This window comes from Pelodiscus sinensis, chromosome 16 (genome assembly GCF_049634645.1).
Source record: "Pelodiscus sinensis isolate JC-2024 chromosome 16, ASM4963464v1, whole genome shotgun sequence".
NCBI classification, from domain to species: domain Eukaryota; kingdom Metazoa; phylum Chordata; order Testudines; family Trionychidae; genus Pelodiscus; species Pelodiscus sinensis.
In genome coordinates, this window is record NC_134726.1 from 28,124,927 (window position 1) to 28,141,176 (window position 16,250).

The 16,250-nt window shown below is 44.5% G+C and overlaps 1 protein-coding gene across 8 annotated transcripts in view; it reads right to left on the reverse strand.

Annotated features, from left to right (window-relative positions):
• MAD1L1 (mitotic arrest deficient 1 like 1) overlaps positions 1-16,250 on the reverse strand; it is a 743,124-nt gene that overhangs the window by 349,564 nt on the left and 377,310 nt on the right. Inside the window, exon 1 of one of the 8 annotated variants that reach the window (XM_075899596.1) lies at positions 2,097-2,395. The exons of the other annotated variants lie outside the window; for them this stretch is intronic. The gene's annotated coding sequence lies outside the window, so the exon portion shown is untranslated. Of the gene's footprint in view, positions 1-2,096; positions 2,396-16,250 lie in introns of those variants that run through there. 8 annotated transcript variants of the gene reach the window in all.

Below are 16,250 nucleotides of genomic sequence, written 5' to 3' on the forward strand. Positions count from 1 at the left end.
CATCCACTCTGTAACGTGATTTGGGATTTTTGGATGATAGAAGATATCCAAGTGCAAGATATTATTGCCACTGACACAAAAGGAATCCAAGCTCAATCAGATCGCTCTGTCAGTAGAAGCATCAAATGCTTAATTTTAGGTCTATGTATAGAGTTGCCCGTACATGTTCAGATGAAGCACTTCCCTGCTCTCTCCTATTCTTTATATCCGAAAGGCCATCTCCATCTCCAACCCACACATAAAATAAATATAAAACTCCAGACAGCAACCTGTGTGCGCGACAGAGAGAAAAATACAAAGCTCAAGATGGCAAGTGGAGAGGGAGACAGACAGACAGACACACAGGAGTCTAATGTCCTTTGGATTTTTGAAAGTCCAAAATCTTCCCCCAACACAATCCCCCAATTCCCATTGTTGGCATTTATTCAGAGATGAGAAGGGTCACAACACTAAGAGGCATCTAGAGGAGATGGCAGAGTGTAGAATGATCACTGAAGCATGTTCAGGAAGCCATCTTTGGTGATCAGGCCCCAATATCCTGGAACAGTTTTTAGTGGAAGGCATGTATGTGCAGCTCTTGATCGACCGGGGAGGGGGGAGAAAGGGTCCTCAGGTGTTTGCAAAAAGTGCCTGATTTGTAAGAACAGCTCAAAACCACAGAAAGCATCTGTTGATCTTGCATTCTGAACTGTGGGGAAATTTTGAGACACAGGGGAGAGACACAACAGAGAAACTCATTTGCTCCTGTTTTTCCTTGATGTTTTTCTTCCAGATGTTAGCTGTACGGGGATGAATATGGAGATCAGGGGATTAGCAAAGATCAATTGGGAATATTATACTGCTTCTATAGGTCTGTTGTCTTCCATTCTAATCAAAGGGTGCTGTAGCCCCTGGGAAAGGAATGCTGCCAAACAAAATGTGAGTTTGCAGCTGCTTCCTCAACAACAAAGGGCAGCCTGACTGATGAAACTTTGCCAAGCCTACTGCTGGTAGAGTTATGTAGCAGGCCAGGACAGCAACTCAGGGTCACACATGAGTGAATTCCCAATGGTCATGGACTCCAAAGGTGTCATTCCACATCACTGGAACACTACAGGAGTAACTCCACAGCTAAGGCACTCCTGCTGGGCACAGAAATATTCCCATCTCAAAACAGCTGCTAAATGTACCATCTTAGCAGCCAGTAGGTACATTGACAGGGTTCCCTTCTCTAGTACTGCTTGTCTAAGTTTTTAACCCTTTAGTGTCTGAACATTCTGTTACAAACTTCAAGTATAACAAAACAACCAATCTTCTCAAGCCAGAACCAAAATAGGCTTGTGTTTATGCCAGGGGATGCTAGAATACATTAAGCAAGCCCCCGTCACACTTCTCTAAGCAGCACACACACACACACTTACACACTTAAATCAAAGTACTAATAAGAAAGTTGCCTAGTTACACTGCCGTGATCAAATCTCAAGAACTAAACTGAAGGGAGGTGGGGGGAATACTCAAAGGATCAGCTAGATATGTACCATAGGAAATTACATTTGGTGATGCAGTAACTAAGTTTCTTTTCACATTGTATACTAAATCGTCACATTCTCAGGAGGCATCGTGCTGCTAGAGACACTAGTTTTTGACTAACAATAAAAGAGGGCCACTGGCAGTCTGTGGTTACATATACGCTAAGGATTTGTTGCAAGAGTCAGGCTGTTTGGGATGCCCTGGCCAAATTTTAGCATAGGTCATTTCATTCTGCCTGCCTAAAATGAGTGACAGAATGACTCAAGGTATGAAATTTGCACCCTTGCCAATACTGGCATTTTCACATGCACGGTGAAGGAAAAAATATTAACAATAGCAGCTACCAAATGATGGCCATCCATTTTACCATTTGGGGATCTTATCTGTAATGCCTTCCTACTGGGTAGACACACCTTTCCATTCCTAGATTATATGTTCTTTCTCTGTTTCCATCAGCTCCGACACAACTAGATGGCTGAAGGAACAAAACTTAATATGTTTAAGTTTTTATTTTCAAGTTACCTGGCAAAAATTGCCCCCTCCCCTCCCGGTTTGTTTATTCATTCAAAAATAGTGAAATGACTTACCTCTACCTAAACTTCGCTTCCAACTTCAACGCCATAAGGTAGCTTGATTTATCTGATCCACAAGAGTTAATCACCTCTCTGAAGTTGCTAGGTAACAGTATCTTGTCTTCAGGATATGATTAGTCAATGACAATTTGCTATGATGAGATAGTGCTTGTAACTAGAACCCTTGTTGGTTCTAAGTTGTAGACAGCATTGGATTAGGACTGGTCTTTCCGGTTGATAGAATATTCCAGATCAATAGTCTAGCTGTGTGGTTGAATTTGCTGAATAAAGCAAGCATTCTACAGTAGACTTCCAATAATCCGGCACCTTTGGGACCCAGGTGGTGACGAATTATCGGATATGCCGGACTATCGGGAAGTACTCCAGCAGGGAGGGCTGTGACAGGTCTGCAGTTTCAGCAGCAGCCTGTCACCTGCGGATCCACCCGTTCCCACCACTCCCACCCCCCTCAGGCAGTAGAGGAAAGATAAATTGCGAGCCTGTAATTGACTAACAGCTTCTTAAAGCAGCTGCCTGCCTCTCGCCCCCTCTCTGCCACCACAGCTTGCAGGCTTTGCCTCCATGCAAAATGGCAGAGAGTTCAGCCCTCGCCACGCAGTTCCCCACTGACCCCTACCCCCTTCCCCTGCCCGAGGCAGTAGAGAAAAGAAATTGTGAGCCTGTCACCTGCGGATCCACCCGGCGGTAGTGTAATTGACTAACAACTTCTTGAAGCAGCTGCCGGAGCACTTCCGGGTTCTAGTTGGTGCCGGACTATCAGGAGTGCCAGACCACTGGATGCTGGACAAGTGGAGTTTTACTGTACTTTAGATAGATAGCCTTTACTGTTTGTAGCAGATGTAGATTCTTCTCCTATTCCAGTCTTGAAAAAGTGTGTTGAGATAAACAAACTGCCACCAGCAGATTAAATTATCCAGTTTGTAAACCAATTTCTAAGCTCTTAAAGTTTCCTTTAGGATGAAATCCACTTTATGTCCTCTCTCTCCTGCTATTTTCTAAAGATACAAAAATGGAGAATGGATACAAATATTGTCCTGAAACCCCAAAGCATTTGGTACACTGTGATTATATTCAATTCTAGTTTGCATTAGCAGTGACAATACATAGTCGTGGTAGCCAGCAGTTTGCCACCAATGGAAGAGACGATAAAAGCAGCAGTATGCTTGGCACAGTTGATCAATCCTGAAAGCTGTTCTCACTTCAACTGACCTACCCAAACTTAAAATTGAGAACAAAATCATACCAATGCATGGAGCAGATGGGTAAAAACAATAGGAGAGTTGTCTGCTCTTGCCATATTCCTTGTTTTTTATTTCTCTCTCTCTACACTGCATGTTGGTGGAAGTTTAACCGACATGGGTTTCCTATTTTAAATTGGAAACCAAACCAGTTGCTGGATGATTTAGCAGATTGCTAATCAGAGAAAGTCTTATCCCTTGTCATAGAGTATAATGCCGCTTACAGCAGATGTGATGAAAAGTCATTACCAACTCATGGCTCTTCAGTGGTCAATGTGCAAGGATTTGACACTCTCAGTCCACTGTGTAGTGGCCAAATCCTCACATTACAAAAGCCAACTCAGCAATTGATGCTAATTGCTGCCCCTACTTGACTGTCTCAGCAGAGTTGCCAAGGACTGAATAAAAACAAATGCTGATAAGGAAGCAAGCAATGTTGCTTGTCATTTGATACCATTCTGTGGCAAGAGTGAAGACTCTGGCCAATCCAGCTGGCATCATTCATGAGCCCAACAGTTCATTTAAAACAATATCCGATTTCCAAATAAACAAAGTAGAAAACAAGCTTACTGATAATACACTACATGTGAGAAAATGATCATGAAGCATCTGTTCTCTGGACATGTCTCCCTCAGATGAGAGATTAGACCTTTCTAATGATAAAAATGATATTAGCGCTTACATTTTCAAAGCACTGCATGAACTAATTGCTCCTCACAGCTTTCCTGTCTAACACTGGAAATAATTATAATCAACCCCACTCAGTGAAAGGGGAAAACGAGGAACCAAGAGAGTCACAGTTGAAGGCCAGAAGGAACCAGTAGGTCATCTTTTCTCACGTCCTGTATATCGCAGGCCACCCACGCCACCCAGCACATACATACTCAGCTGAAATTAGAACTACCATAGCCCACGGAGACTAGACTATTCTTTGCCACACAAAGGAGATGGAAGAGGCCACGGTGTACCTGTGCTGGAGGCCCCTACAATGGCAGGGAAATGATCAAGATATACCCAGATAATCCTGGCAAGTGACCTGTTCACACAGGCTGCAGAAGGTGAAAAATCCTCAAGGTCACTGCCAATCTGAGCTGGGGGAAAATTAAGTTAGACTCTGAGCATGTGAGCAAAAACCAGCCAACCAATCATCTGAGACACAATGCTTAGTGCCAGCTTAGAGCCCTAACCCTCCCTGCCCAATGTCCTATCTCTGCCTCTGGCTATCCCTGATGCTTCTGAGGAAGATTTTTTTAAACCTTCACAGAATACACTGAGGCAGATCTCTCCCTGACCTTGGCCAGTAGCCAGTTGAACTCTGAAGCAAAAGAGGGTGTGTCTCTTTCCCGAGGCCACATGCACAGTCAGAGGAACAGTCAGGATTAGAATACTGAAGCTCCTAATCTTTTTGTCTTTACATTAGACGACACTACCACTCCTATTTCATTTCACACTAAGAGTGTGTCGACACTGCAAAGTGGGGGGCGGGGAGGAGCAGTGACTGTTGTATAGATAGACCAGGGGGTGGAGAACCTATTTTGGGTCAGGGGCTGCTGACCCACAGAAAAATCATTTGGGGGCCGCACACAAGTGAGAAGAAAAATAATCCAAACAAGCCCTCATTGAGATGGCCCCGGACTGAGAAGGAGAAACAACTCCCCACTTTCCACTCACACACCAGAACCTAGGGGAGGGCCCCACAGGCTAGTAGATTTTTGTGTGCACCAGACCCACAGGACAGCAGGAGAGGGAGGGGGGCTGGAGCACTGACACAGGCTCCCCAATGCTGAGGGGGATCCCTAAGCCTTGGGAGTGGGCTACCCCGATGTAGACATTAAGGATGTTAAAATGTGTTTATTTGCACAAACATGTATCCACTGAAATTTTCAGCAGATACACTTTACACATGGGGGAGGCATGGGGTGACGAGAGACGGTGCTCGTGGGGAGCCGGCTTTTAACCTGGCTCCAACTTCCCCTCTCCTGTTGCCTCTCTAACAGAGGCAGTAGGGAAGGGGCAGTCAGCTTGGCGGGAGCCGGCTTCAAAGGCTGTATCGGCTCCTGCCTGCTCCCTCTTCCCTGTGTTGCTGCCCCTACTTCAGAACCAGCACTGTGTAGGGAGGGAGCAGGGAGAGAGAGAGAGAGTCAGCTTGGTAGGAGCTGGCTACCCATGTGCACCAACTTCCACTTCCCCCCACAGCTGCCTCTCACACAGAGGCAGCAGGTGTAGGGGGGCTGCCTGTAACCGAGAGGGTTAACCGATCAGCCCAGGTTAACTGTGTTCTCAACTACATGGTCACATCCCTAGTAGACATTTGATTTAGCTAACTCATATATTGAAAACACTGTAGCTGATGTGGCATGGACTTCAACGCAGCCTTCCTGGGACCCTGTAATATCTGGCCTTTGTGCAAGCCTTCCTGGAATCCTGGGTATTTACTCAACTAGCCCCTGCTGAAGTCATGCTCCAGAGGCACCATTGCTCTTGGCATGCAATAAAGCTAGAATAAGCTAGCTGAGGTATGTTTATACATACTGCAATTACACCACCCAACTGTAGCTTAGATGTACCCTCTGGAAAAGACTGAAACTCATGCAGGAGTTGCATACCAGGGTGTTCTGAATGGAACAAACTGATCTATATGTACTACATTTGCTCAAAGTTGGCCTCAAATTTCTCATCAAATCTAAGAGGAAAACCTGAAGCTCCTTTCAAAAACTGAAAAAAAAAATCTCTTTTTATTACCATCTTGAAGAAAGTCAAGTAGCCCTCTCTGCCTGCGTTCAAGCTTCACCATTCTGCACCCCCTTAGAGAGAAGCAGAAACCACACTCATTTGAGAACATTTTCAAAACTAGTAAAGCTCAAGGAATTTTAAATGCCTGTATTTAAATTTAAAATACTCATTTTGCCTCCTCAGGAACAAGAGAACGAATAAAAAGATCCCCTCTTGGCACACTCCTGAATAAGGATTCACAACATTTCTAATTGACTGTTGCTGCTGAAAAGAATGAGTCTATAAATAGGCAGAGCACTGGCAAAGTGGGTAGTTGAGAGAAACAAGCAACATTTTTTTTAAATTAGTTTTTGGGGAGGAGGGTCAATGAGGTTGAGCAAGATGATAAACACAAAGGCAAAGCCACAGAAGAGGACTGAAAGATGGAAGGTTAGAGAAAATAACACAGTTTAGATGCAAAAAGAATCCTTTACACTTGAAAGGGGGTGGAAGGTGGTATCTGGCAAAGGACTGGGAGATGGGACTAGGAGAAGAGAAGCCATCCTGAGAGAATGCACCATGGCCAGCTAGTTGCCATACCCTGGGCAACGGGATATTCTCAGTTCAGGAACCATGACAGTGGGACTTTTCTGATACAACACAATGGGAAGATGGTGCTTTGCCATGGTTTAATGCTATGTGAGACAGAAGTTAATGCAGATGTGATTCCACACCTTTGTTCACACCTATGAGCACTATGATGAGAACTGTATTCTGTGGGCACAGGTAAACTGGTATTTAAACCATTATCGTATAGGGAACCTTCTGTTTACACTTTTATTTCTTCTCTATCACCTCCCATGCAAGCATTAGTTTTTATAGAGAAAGCTGTATCTAAACCATCCTGCATTAATCTCGTCTCTTAACTCAGAACCTCATGGATACCATTTGCACAGTCATTCAAGTATTGTGCTGGAAGAATTCATGCAGCCATCTTGACAGGCCTTTGTGGCATGGGATTAATCCAAACAAGAAGCAGAAAAAAATGTTTTAACTTACAATGCTACCCACACTATTAGACCAGAGAATACTCAAAATCATGTTCCATTAGTTTTGCTATTGATTTAACAGGCAGGAACAGTTAAAATAGGAAGGAAAGTTTCCAACAATAAATACATGTGAGCTTATAATGTGGAAAAAGCTTTTTAAATATTTGTATGATGTTTAATTTGATCAGGTACTGTATACAGGCACTGACTTTCTTCTTTCCAGGTGGGTGCTGATACCAAGGTGAGGCAGGAGTCAAATAGCCCTGCATCCTCCATCCACAGTCAGATGGGACTCTCATCCAACAGGTAGAATTGAAGGATTTATTAGTCCATGGAGAGACAGCATAGAACAGACTTGTCAGCACAGAAAGCAGAAACAGTCAATATAATCCATCTTTGGGAGAGAGGAGCCCAGAGCGAGAGACCTGGCTCTTTTCCTGCACCCCAAACCAGCCCAGACAGTCCCACTCTCTGCAGAATAGTGATAGAAATGTAGCCATGTTAGTCTGGTGTAGCTGAAACAAAAAACAGGACTATGTAGCACTTTAAAGACTAACAAGATGGTTTATTAGGTGATGAGCTTTCGTGGGCCAGACCCACTTCCTTTGATCTGAGAAAGTGGGTCTGGCCCACGAAAGCTCATCATCTAAAAAACCATCTTGCCACTCTCTGCAGTCTGTTCCCAGCCCCCCCCCCTCCACCCCATCAGGCTCCTCCTCCAGCCTTTGTCCTGCTTCCTGGGCAAAATGTGTCATCTGGTTGCATCCCCTCCTGGGGTCAGGTTACAATCCACTGAGTACATATGAGAGACTATTACACCCAAAATTCCCATCACCATATAAGTATTGGTTCAGTGGCAGGAAAACTGTGGCACACACAGGGTTACTATAGGACAGTAGAACTCACAGGCAGCATCACACGGTCACACCAAGGCCCTGCTCCACACCAAAGTCCTTCCCCAAGGTCCCATCCCCTCTTCATGTCACTGCTCCACTCCCTCATCCCCACTCCTCCTGCTGGTTGCCAAACAGCTGATGAGCAGTTGGCTGGTAAGTGCTGAGCACCCACTATTTATTAAAACTAATAAAAGAAAGTTCTTCTTCACACAGCGTGTAGTCAACCCGTGGAACTCCTTGCCAGAGGAGGCTGTGAAGGCTAGGACTATAATAGAGTTTAAAGAGAAGCTAGATAATTTCATGGAGGTTAGGTCCATAAAAGGCTATTAGCCAGGGGATAAAATGGTGTCCTTGGCCTCTGTCAGAGGCTGGAGAGGGATGGCAGGAGACAAATCGCTTGATCACTGCCTTCGGTCCACCCTCTCTGGGGCACCTGGTGCTGGCCACTGTCGGTAGACAGGATACTGGGCTAGATGGACCTTTGGTCTGACCCAGTACGGCCGTTCTTATGTTCTTATGTTCACTATTTTTTTCTGTGGGGGCACGAACCCCAGAGCACACACGGAGTTCGTGCCTGAGCTACTGTACATATTTCTTATTGCAACTATGAACAAAGTTCTCACCTATGTCATGTGCAGAAAGTATAAACTGTGGAGTTATCACAACAGACTATCAACTAGTGAAATGCATTAACGAGGGATGTGATGGTGTACACATTTAAACTATTAATCAATGAGCCTGGGCTCATTGGTTAACCTTAACTGTTACAAGGCTCCCCCATCCAATCCGTTCCTTCTGTATCAGAGGTGGCAGCAGGTATGCACATGGAGACGTCTTAAAAACTGGCTCCACACACATACTGGCTCTTGTGGAGCCAGTTTACCCCCCTCCTCCCACACTGTATCAGAGACAGCAGTGGGGGAGCCAGGCTCACATGGAGATGTCTTCCTTCCCCCCTCCCCTCCCCAACAGAATTTACATGTTTACCAAAACCCCTGCATTTTAGTTAGCATCGCTAGCATTAACCTCTACAATCTATCATTTATTTATTCTCCTTAATCTGGGAAAGGGTTGAAAAGGTATAAGGACCATGTGCAACCTTTGATGCCATGAACGGGGGGGGGGGGGGGGGGAAGGAGGAGGGGAGATAAACCATCTTTTTTCACCTCTAGCTGCTGGCCATTTGTAATACACATTCTAGGATTGCTAACCACAAAGAATTCCCTTGACAATTGAATTTACTTTGTAAAAATTGTTGGCAAGCTTAATGCTAAGGAAAAGAGTTGGACAGATGGCTCTGGAGACTGAAGTCCTGTTTTTATCCACAAAATAGACGTAGTATGAGAAACAAAAGTACAAGCTTCCCCATGCTACCTCACCAGTGTCTATCAATTTTCACCTGAAGAAATTACTTCTAAGTAATGGTATTTAGTGTTAGGTATAGTCCAATCATTCCTTGGCCCTTTTGCTGTGACTGATAATTTAGGTCTGCAGTTTAGACTGGGGTGAATTTTGTGATACAAACATTTGTACACTCTGAAGAGGGCTGAACAACTCATTTCAAAACAGCAATCAAAGTGTCATCAGATAGTAACAACTTACAATCATTATTGACCCTAGTTAGATTTAATTGGCAATGTAATGGTGGAAAAGGTTCTATTGTCTGTCCAATTACCAATTCTCTGGGCCATTCCATCTCTAAATTTTGACAAATCTGTTCCACGTCCTACAAACCAATTTGATATAGAGGGAAAGGGTAAGAATACACCACTACATGGCAATTTTCATCATTAGGACATGACAGAAAGTCACAAAGAAGTATTACAGTTTTATTCCTTGTGTATAGCAGTTTTCTGAAATTGACAATACATCATAATTCCCAGGCTTCAGTCACCTGTGGCTACAATGGAGGTTACTACACTGCATGCGGTACCAAATGCCTGCTGACTAAACCCAAAAAGTTCTTACGTTAGTGCCACGCTGTAATGTTTACAGGGAATAGGGACGGGTATCTGAATATATATTTTCCTAATCTTCTATCTTAAATTGTTTCTCTTTCTAAAAAGGCACCTAAGTAGCTGCAAAGTTTTACCTGTCTGAATGGCAAGGCATCTAAATAGCTGCAATTTTTTACCTCTGCCTGAATGAGGCACCTTCCCATTCAAAGGTAAAACTCTGCAGTTATTTCGATGTCTTTTTATAAAGAGGGACTCCAGACTTCAGGAAATCCTCCTGAGTTCAAGAAAGAACCACTTCACTTGACTGTTAGCTTGACAGATGCCAAAGCTGCTCATGACACACTTTCTAATTGCAGAAGAGATAATCATGGAAGCATGTATAAATGTATAGTTATCTGACTGGAGGTGTGCCATGAAGCAGCTCTCAGAGCATTGGAGTCCATGAAAGTACAGATTAGTGAAATTCTCCCTCTTGAGTGATCTTTTCTCCACTCAAGATAAGTAAGGAAGAGAGTTTGATCCAAAGTGTAAGTAGCATTCAACGCCACAACAGAAACTAGCATCAATAGAAAATACAACAATATAATGTGTATTTAAAATCAAAAGGCAGATTCTGAATTGTAAAAATCAGATACCACAAATGTTAGGTTTGTCTAGGCTGAAAAGCAAGGCCCTTATTATCTTTAAAAGGGGATATGCCACTTGTGTGTCATAAGGTCATGCCTGCACTGTGAAGATAAATGCCATTTGTCAGTACAGTTGGGAATACTCCTACCTTTTACAGAAATGTAGGAATAAAAAGACTACAGCATTATTCTATGCATGCTTTTTTACTTTAAAAGAAGAAAGGAAAATAAAAGATGTTAGAATCCAAGAGCTACTAATTTTCTACAACATGCACAGGGTACACAGATGCATATGCACAAATATGTATGTATGAGTTATGTAATTATTACCCTTACATTTCGCTACTTACAATCGTAGCATCAAAAAATCACCTTATGTTCCATCACACACAGCATCTGCATCACTATATACTTTACACAGCAAAAAAGACAGAAATAAATCCGAATATAGTATATACCAAATAAATATCCAGAAATGAAACAGCACACACATTCAGAGGCTGAAATTTCAAAACATTTACTAGTGTCATCCTAAAGTGAAAAATCAGCACATGATGACATAACACCTCTTACTAATGCTTCCTTCCATTTTCAACATCTCTAGGTCATGGAGACACACTTTCAGCCTATAGCAGGTATGCAAATTGGCAGGTCCACTCAGATGAATCTTAAACGGTTACCTACTATTTCTTAACTGTTCTTTGACATATGTTGCTCACATCCATTCTGTTTTAGGAGTGTGTGTGTGCCCACGTGAACAGTTGCTGAAGATTTCTGCCTTGTATCCATAGGGCCAGCTGTGGTATCTTCTGAGTGGTATTCCCATGCAGAGGTATATTAAGCACCACTGGGTCTGCACCCTCTCAATTCCTTCTTGCCAGCTACTCTAACAGTGGGGTAAGGAGGACAGGAAATTCAATAGATGTGAGCAACACATCTTAAAGAACCTTAATTACAAAAAAGTAAGTAATTGTTTTTTCTTTGAGTGCTTACTCATGTGGATTCCATATCAGATGACTCAAGCAGTATCCATGGTAGTGGCCTCAGAGTTCACAGCTTAGCAGCATGCTAGGATCATCCCAGGCTTGCTGAATCAGTGCATAGTAAGATGTGACCATATGGACTGATGATGAGGCAAATAGCTCTGCAGGTGTCCTGAAAAGGTACATGGGTGAGAAACGTGAGAAGGAGGCCTGCACCCTGGTAGAGTGGGCAGTGATGATCACCAGAGGTGGCACCTTCACTTGATCATAGCAGAAGAAAATGCAGGCCAGTATCCAAGAAGAAATTCTTTGAGTGGATAAAAGCAGCTTTACATCCTGTTTGGCTACAGCGAAAAATAATTGTGTTGACTTGTGGAATGACCTGGTTCTGTCAATGTAGTAGGCCCATGGTCGCCTCAGTTCGCCTCATGGTAAGGCCAGCCTTGGTCTAGACAGTACTGGGTCCTGCCATGCGGGCAGGGGACTGGACTCAATGACCTCTCGAGGTCCCTTCCAGTTCTAGTATTCTATGATTCTAAGGCTAGAGCCCAAGGATTGTAGCCTATGTTTCTTCCTTAGATTTGTACAACTTTGAGAAGAAGACCAGTAAATAAATGTTCTGGCTTAAATGAAACCGAGATGATCCAGGGGAGAAATACCAGGTGCAATCTGAGCTGGACGTTGTCCTTGTAGAAGATTATGTGCAGCAGTTCCAAGGTGAGCACCATTTTGAATATTGAGCAGACTAAAATCACTGTAACTAGCAACACGGCCTTCTGGGAAAGGAGGAGGAGAGACAATTATGCAATAGGCTCAAAGGAGGGACCACGGAGTTGTGACAGCACCAGATACAAGTCCCACAGCAGAATGGGGTCTCTGATTTGCATGTAGAGGTGCTCTAGGCCCTTAAGCAACTAGGCTGTTATATCCTGAGCAAAAACCAACCTACCCTTAAAATAGCAACAGCTGAAATGGCTGCTAAATGGACCCTGATGGATGAATGGAGCCTCAAATCAAGTGTCCTGTGCTTAATAGGTGAGGCTCTTGTCTGGCCAGTGAGATGCGACTTGGTACTAGGGACAGAGATCATGGCAAAGGAGACCTGCGCTACAGTCTGTGACCAATGGTGTTTCACCAGTCTATGCTGCTGCACCTCAGTGGACTTTAGTTCTGAGGCAGCAGCCACCTCAATCCCTTGTTATGGCACCAGAGCTGGTCAACCTTGCTCTTCAGCTGCCAGAAAAGCTTTAGGCATCTAAGGCCCCACTGTAGGCTGAGAACCCCTATTACTGCCCAGAGTGGGGGTCTGGGATTAGATGTATGACTGCAGCAGACTGCAGCAGGGTTCTGAACAGGGTATATGGCCTGACACAGGTCCTTCATCTATCGGCCCTCTGTCCTTCAGCTTCAAAGGGCTCTTCTTCTTTTGCCACGTCCGGGGCACTGGCTAAGTCAGTGGTGGAGTCCACTGCTGGTGAACCACTCCACACCAAAGCTGATGCTCTTGGAGAACTCTGGTGCAGGATGAAGAGCCGCTTCCATTAAGATATTCCACTCTTTCTGGGTATGAAGGTGAAAGTTGTTACAAATACAACACCTGTCCTTCCTGTGGCATTCTCCTAGACACTTGAGATAAATGTCATGTGGGTCATAAATGGGCATCAGCCTGCTGCATGCCAAACACAACTTGAAAGTAGGCAAGAGGAGCATGCCCCACCTGCTGAAAAGTCCTAGCTAGAATTCTGTTAACAACTATACTTACCAGTCATTTAAATAATACTATCAACAAAGCCCTAAGGTATGCAATCTATTGAGACAAGAACAACATTTAGCCTTTGATAAGCAAGAAAAGGCGCTCTAACTAATCACTATGGATGGTAAGAAGGAACTTAGAGGGCATAGGGCTGGCAATGCCTAATATATCTCCGCATGGGAGCACTACTCTAGAGGCAGCTACAACCAACACAATGGATACTAAGGCAGTAATCTTTGGCAAGTGTTCACATGGGTGTGCACACACCTAAAATAAAATCAACATGAGCAAGCACTCGAAGAACAAGATGGACACTTACAGCCAGTAGTTTAAACATATATGGAAGCAGTGATATTACACCACATGGGTAATTCATTGTCTCTCCTCCTCTGGCTACGGCTATGTCTATTTACAGAGACATGTATGTACAGGATAGGTGCTACATGGGTAAGTTACATGTTGCAATGAAAAAGGGCTGTATCTACACACTGCTGCAGCATATAGCTACATATTTTAAGAAAGGCTCTGGCACCAGGGGCCTTTCCCCTCTCCCTCACCCCTTCAAAGCCTTTCTGAATGGCAAAGTGTAACAGGTTTGAAGTCTCCACTGGGGTGTCTCCTGCTGCTCAGTCCAGGAATTAGCTTTCTTCCTGCCTGGAGAGCCTCATTCTGGGCGGTCTCTCAGCTGCTCTTACTCTTTCCAGACAACTCGGTTACCCCTAAGCCCACTACTTGCCTCTACTCTGATTGCCATCCTTCCTCGAGACCCCTCCCTCAGGGGCAAACTGTAGTCCAACTTGGCCATGCTCATCATAGTCAGGGAGAGAGGGCAGGAACTGCTGCCTATTCCTACCCCAACTGTCCTCTGCAGCCCTAGTACCTTCTCAAGCCTTTACAACAAGCACTCAGCCTGAGAGTTCACAAGGCCGGAGTTTCCCATCTCCTCCTGCCCATCCCCAGCACTGTTGTGTCCAAGGTACCCCTATCTGCCTACTGGGTCCTGCTCATATGCTGAGTTTAATATATTAGGGGTTGGGAAAGAATCTCTGCCCCAGGTCAGACTGGCAGAGATGCCAGGAGGTTTTCACCTTCCTCTGCTCCTCCCCCTCCCTCCCAGCACTTTTGGAGCAGTGAATTCCCTGATTTGTGCTCCATCCCTGCTCCCTCTGGCCCCCACTCTCAGAGCTAGAAACCCGCAAACCAGCTATTCATGGCTGTTCAAGCTCTGGGAAGGAGGGGGGATGAAGCAGAAATCAGGCAATCTGTGTGCTCCAAAAGTGCTGCGAGAAGGATGAGCAGGGAAGGGTGGGATTCCAGTGTCCCAAAGGCACATGGGGGGAAAGAGGTAGCCAGGGGGTCGAAAGGCTGCAGGTGAAACCCCAGTGAGCTGCATGCAGCCCATGGGCTGCAGGTTGCCCACCACTGGCCTAGATGGTCATGATGGTCTGTTCCACTGTTTGTTTGAATTTTGTTTCTGATTTCAGGTGCTGTCAGTTACTGTGTTAGTTGGGATTGTGCTTCTGTGAGTGTTTAATCCTTTGTTCCCTTGATTGCCTTTGATCAGCCTCCCCACATGGCTAACAAGGGGGTAGGCCTGACCTAGGTGAGCAGGCTTTAAAAGCCAGAGGAAAAGCGACCAGGGGAGCGAAGCAAGCAGGAGGCTACATACGGGCGTGCACTAAGAGGAGTGTTGTGAGCAAAACACGAGTAGTAATTCTTCTCCTCTACTCTGTGCTGATTAGGCATCAGTTGGAGTATTGTATCCAGATCTGGGCACCACATCTCAAGAAAGATGTACATAAATTGGAGAAGATCCAGAGAAGGGCAACAAAAATGATTAAATGTCTAGAAAGTATGTCCTGTGAGGGAAGACTGAAAGAATAGGGCTTGGTCAGTTTAGAAAAGAGAAGACCGAGAGGGGATGTGATAGCTGTTTTCAAGTCTCTAAAAGGGTGTCTCAAGGAGGAGGGAAAAAATTGTTCTTCTTGGCTCTGATGATAGGAAAAGAAGCAATGGGCTTAAATTGCAGCAAGGGAAGTTTAGGTTGGACATTAGGAAAAAGTTCCTAATTGTCAGGGTAGTTAAACACTGGAATAAGTTGCCTAGGGAGATTGTGTAATCTCCATCACTGGAGATATTTAAGAGAAGGTTAGATAGACATCTATCAGGGATGGTCACTCTAGACAGTGCTTAGCCCTGCCGTAAGGGCAGGGAACTGGACTCGATCTCTCAAGGTGCCTTCCAGTTCTAATATTCTATGGTCCCTTCTGGTTTTAAAGCCTATGAGTCCCCAAGACAGATTTGTCTAAAACACAAGACTGAACAATTCTGTGTGTACAATATGATTTTCAGTGCTCCATGATGATCATCTTCACCACAGTATCTCCTGACTCTCTGCTGAAGATTTAAATTAGTACCAAGTGGCATCAGTTCCTATTCTAGGGCTATGTCTAGACTGCAGGCTTCTTTCGAAAGAGGCTCTTTCGAAAGATCGCGTCTAGACTGCAGGTGGATCTTTCGAAAGAGCAATCCGCTTTTTCGAAAGAGAGCACCCAGCGAGTCTGGATGCTCTCTTTCGAGGAAGCCCTATTTACATTGAAGAACGCCTTCTTTCGAAAGAGGAACTTTCGAAAGAAAGCGTTCTTCCTCGTGAAACGAGGTTTACCGCCATCGAAAGAAAAGCCGTGTTCTTTCGAAATAATTTCGAAAGAACGCGGCTTGAGTCTGGATGCAGGGGAAGTTTTTTTGGGAAAAGGCTACTTTTCCCGAAAAAACCCCTGAGTCTGGACACAGCCTAGGTGATCCTGAGCAAAGTTCCCTCTAATGTTTTCCATCCATATGCAGATTTTTCCATCCATGTGAGCAATAAACTTTTATGTGCACCGATGCATGTGTGAATGTGCATGACCAGCAGAAACAAAACCTACCTGTGA